We start from the raw sequence: 5470 nt of genomic DNA, 5'->3' as shown, positions 1-5470 counted from the left end.
TTGCGGTAAGTTCAGCCAGGTTTTGTCACTGTCTCCCCCTCAGTGGGTCATGTTGTCTGGATTCTAAATATCCACTTCATTCTGCTTATAGCTTGACTTCTCTGAAAATGTCTTCTTTTCTTCAATTTAGTCTTGCTTAAGACTTGGTGTCTATGGTATTGCTAGCTCTGACCCTAACTCTTTTGGCTCCAGTGCCCCATGTTTATTACGATTTAAAATCAGAAAAAAGAGAAATTTGTATTAAAAACTATCTGCCCCTAGACCAATTACCTGTGGCCGAGTGTCGGGATATTTGAGAATAAAAAGAGCCAGCTGCATGCACCCAATCCTTTGAGGAGTGAGGGACATTTCCAACAAAGAAAGCATGGGCCGAAACTCTGCCCCTGTGATCTACACTGATGAAAAGGCCTGTAGGATCTAGACCTTTATACAGTTTTTAGTTCTCTAAGAAATACTTTTTTTTCTATGACTATCCGAGATAATACATGGGTCCATTGAACAAAATTTTAGCTGTGTGTTTCATTTTTGAGTAGTTCTAACTTTATAAAGATTGATATTTCATGACTTTTAGTCTTAATATTCTCCAAGGGATAAAGAGAAAATGTGCTTTTTAAAAATAGAATAAAACTTTTATCTTTCAATTCCCATGCAGGCCCACTGGACCCTTTCATAATTCTAAGATACATTATGGGATCTCTATGATTTAATTCTTCCTACATCTTTTGAAATATTTCATCTCAGGAATTATTTAATTACTAATCAATTATTTCCAACTATACTTTAAAAAACTAAGTAGTAAGGAAATGGAACAATGATGGAATCACTGAGAAGAATGTTAATAATATGTAATAGTAAAATAAATGATCATCCTTCAGTTTTCATATAGCATTGCCCAAAGTACCACATTATCTTTCGAGAAGATATAAAAGTTTGGAGGGACACCATCTTTAGATTTTTTTTTTTTTAAGGCTTTTGATGATTATAGTTGATAGTTCAGAATTCTTTGTTTTGACTACAATGGCAAGTGGAAGGAAATCAACAGAGGAAATTCCATAATTATTAAAGGAATCAGAAAGTAAATGCAAAGAGACAGAGGGCAGTACTCTGGACCCTAATGATATTGATGAGATTGAACGTATAAGCCAAATCTCGGACCACGAGTCTTCAGACTATATATTCTAAATCAGTTTTCTCAAACTTAAAAGTAGATGAGTGAACCATATGTCTTTTTTTTTTTTTTTTTTTTTTAGATTTTATTTATTGGTGAGAGAGAACACACACACACAGAGGGAGAGGGAGAAAGATAGCAGACTCCCCACTGAGCAGGAAGTCCAGTGCAGGGCTCAATCCTAGAACCCTGGGATTATGACCTGAGCCAAAGGCAGAGGCTTAACTGACTAAGCCACCCACGAGCCATCCTGAACCATATATTTATTTTTTAAGTTGGGTTTTTTTTTTGTTTGTTTTTGTTTTTTATGAGAGACAGAGAGAGAGAGAGAGGCAGAGACACAGGCAGAGACAGAAGAATGCTCCATGCAGGGAGCCCGACGTGGGACTTGACCTGGGTCTCCAGGATCACACCCTGGGCTGAGGGCAGGTGCCAAACCACTGAGCCACCCGCTGAGCTGCCCTGAACCATGTATTTCTTTTTTTTTTTTTTTTAATTTTTATTTATTTATGATAGTCACAGAGAGAGAGAGAGGCAGAGACACAGGCAGAGGGAGAAGCAGGCTCCATGCACTGGGAGCCCGACGTGGGATTCGATCCGGGGTCTACAGGATCGTGCCCTGGGCCAAAGGCAGGCGCCAAACCGCTGCGCTACCCAGGGATCCCGAACCATGTATTTCTAAGGACAATGAGAAAATCTGGTATTCTCATCTACTTATTCAACAGGATGGGCTTCATTGTGCAAATTTTACAAGGACCTAGACCATCTAATTTTGCTATATGGATGGTGTGGCTATAATTGTTTGACTTTTTATGATGTTTATGTACCAGAATTTACTTGATATAGTTCCTAAGTTGAAAAATGCTAAAGATGGCTATGTATACAAAGGTGACTGAAAGGAAATAAGTGATGAGGAAATGAAAATATTATTAGAGTGGTCATTGTAATTGCTTATAACTCTAAAAATTAAAATGTTTTCCAATAATTGCCATCCTTCTTCAAAATATCATGCCATTGGTTTTGCATTTTCACAATGCAAGTGTAAGAAGAACCAGAAGTAACAATAAGCTTGAACCTAATAGAAATGTATATGAAATGTGGAGTTACTATTTACATGATGAGCAGTTGGTCACATTCAACTGACATTGCCGATTTTATACACACACACACACACACACATATATATATACACATACCACACGCATATATGTATCTTTAAAGCCAATATATAAGAAATAAAGATTGAAAAAAAAAAAAAGAAATAAAGATTGTGTTTACAAAGCTTAAATTCTTTTTTTTTTTTTTTTTTTTTTTAAGATTTTATTTATTTATTCATGAGAGACCCAGAGAGGCAGGCAGAGGGAGAAGCAGGCTCCATGCAGGGAGTCTGACACGGGACTTGATCCTGGGTCTCCAGGATCATGCCCTGGGCTGAAGGTGGTGCTAAACCGCTGGGCCACCGGGGCTGCCCACAAAGCTTAAATTCTTATTAAAGTTTCTAACTGAACAACAGCTTTATAGTTGGTAAATTATTCATGAAATGAAATTATTCATGAATGAATATATATATATATATATATATAGAACTAGACATATCTAGTGGTATATATATATATATATAATTTTAATTTTAAGATTCACTGGACCCAGATGGTAAATGGCAATGACTGTTTTTTCTGGTATAAAGTTAAAGATGCATTTTTAAAATCTGAAGATCTTTGTAAAATTCATATATGCCTAACATTATTTATAATAGTACTAAAGTAAAAAAAAATCATATACATAGGCAGGCTAAAAGTACTTTCAAAGATTTAATTTTAAAAAATGGTTCCAAGAAATTTAAGACCTGTGAGATCACTTCCCCACGACTTCTAGGAAACTAGTCAAAAGGAATGAATAAAACTGTGAGAAAGTCCCTGGGATGCAAAATGTTTGCATGCCTCTGCTTTTTAAAAAAGTATTAAGTAGCTGGCAAACTGCTTTCTCTCTGTAAAAAGTTGGGATCATTTCCAAAGCAACCCATCTTTATAGGACAAAATGCTTCCAATGTTCTTACTTACCTCATAACTTGCAGCTCTTGGTAAGCACAGAACCGTCAGAGGAATTTATTACTGAGTACTATTATCTTTAAATGGCCTTTCTAGGATTACCTTTACACTGCTATAAATCAATTTTTTCCAAGTTATCTTAAGAGCATGAATATTGATAAAAGTTTAGATATCAAACAGAAGGGGTTATAGATTTTGCCACTCTAGAATTGTGGAATTAGATTTTTTTTAAAAAGTATGAACTATTTCAAGCATACAGAAGAGTATAGATAATAATAAGTATCAGATAACCACCCAGTTTTAACAGATATTAACACTTGCCATATATATTTCAGGTTTCTATTTTTAAAGGAACAGACCAAGTAATTCTAGCAAAACCCAATTGTCCACCCCACCCCCGTGCCTCCTCCCTCTCCTCCCCCCCCTTCCCCCATCTCTTTTTATCAGAGGGAACCATAATCCTGAAGTTTGTACTCATCATTCATATGCATTTTTTTTTTACTATTCTGTTTTTAAAAGGTTACATTAATTGTGTCATGCTTGGTTCATCCTCCTTTTCACTGAACATTAGAGTTTTAACCACATTGATCCACATTGATTTTTGTAGCTATACTTTGCCTATTTTAACTACTATTTAACATTTCAAATGTATAAATAAATTGTGTCCTTCATTTGGGGGACCTCATGAGGGGACACCTAAATTGTGTCTTCTCTTTATTTCTTTGATGGCACCCTGAACTTTGTGAGGCAGCCTCTGAAGTAGCTTTTCATGCACATAGCTTCCAACCTTGGAAAACAAGCTACTCCAGAGATTTACTAGAATGTTATTTTTAAAAAGGGATGAAAGTTATTTATAAATAAAAATATTACAGATAGAACTAGACATATCTAGTGGTAGACAGGAAAGTATAACCAAGCATAAAATGTATATTCGTTTTTTAACAGTGACAATTCTGTTTTTTTCCTGTACCATCTCAGTTGATTTTAACATTTAGGGCTTAATAGCATGGGAAGTATGCTTTGAAATTCACTGTTGCTAAAGAACTTTAGCCTTCACGTGGCAGCCTATTAAATAGCTGCTATTCACTGCCTTTTTTTTTTCCCTTGCTCTTGGAATCCTGATCTCAATAGAAAGACAAGCATAGATGAACTCTCATGCCAATTAACAAATCTGGAGAAAAAAATATGACTGATACTTGAAAAGTCCTGGCCTCTGACCTTCATTTGCCTTTATAAGGTAAAGTTGGAAAAAGGGAATTGAAAGGGCATTCTGTTAACCTTAGTCTGTTGCCTGAGGTTGTCAGTCCACTGTACCAGGATGGCAAAAGCAACAACGAAAAATAAATTACAGAAAATTTATTTATTCATTTAACATTTATTGAATAAGAAGCACTATACACAGGGGCTGGGTATATACAAATACATAAAACAGATGGAATCTCTGCCCTCAAGCCTTAATCAATGTAGGCTGTTATCCATAGCATTGACATTAGCCTTAGTTGCTCCTTTTCAAGAAAACTAGGGGTATCTAGAAATGCCCAAGAAGTGTAACTAACATAATCAAGAGAATCTTTTGTATACTGTGGGACCCAGGAAATTTAACAAAATCCCCTACCCTTGGACAAGCAGAGCAGGACTGACTCTATTTTGTGCTGTACCCGCCTTGTGCCGACCTGTTTAGGGCACTGCCCCACCCTAGTCAAGACCAGGGCACACCCTAATCGGAAATCGGCTTGGTGATAGACCAGTTCAAATGGATACTTTAGGGTAAAATGTAACTCAATCGGCCACCTGCGAGTGTCGGGACCAGCATGACTGTGCACCTTTCTGCGTATCCCATTGGCCACTGGCCCCTATAAAGTTGCTAAGCGGGAACCCTGGGTGGTGCAGCGGTTTGGCGCCTGCCTTTGGCCCAGGGCGCGATCCTGGAGACCCGGGATCGAATCCCACGTCGGGCTCCCGGTGCATGGAGCCTGCTTCTCCCTCTGCCTGTGCCTCTGCCTCTCTCTCTCTCTCTCTCTGTGACTATCATAAAAAAAAAAAAAAAAAAAAATTATAAAGTTGCTAAGCCTCTTACCTCTTACTTAGTCTCGGGGTCCAAGTCCCTGCTCCGCTGTGTCGGGTACACTTGGACCCAGGCTCGAGCTTGTAAATAAACCCTCGTGTGTTTGCATCGGTGTCGGCTCCTTGGTGGTTTCTCGGATTCGCAATCTTGGGCACAACATATACAAATAACAGAAAACTTCTACTCAAC

This window comes from Canis aureus, chromosome 9 (assembly GCF_053574225.1).
Source record: "Canis aureus isolate CA01 chromosome 9, VMU_Caureus_v.1.0, whole genome shotgun sequence".
NCBI classification, from domain to species: domain Eukaryota; kingdom Metazoa; phylum Chordata; class Mammalia; order Carnivora; family Canidae; genus Canis; species Canis aureus.
This window is presented reverse-complemented; position numbering follows the sequence as displayed.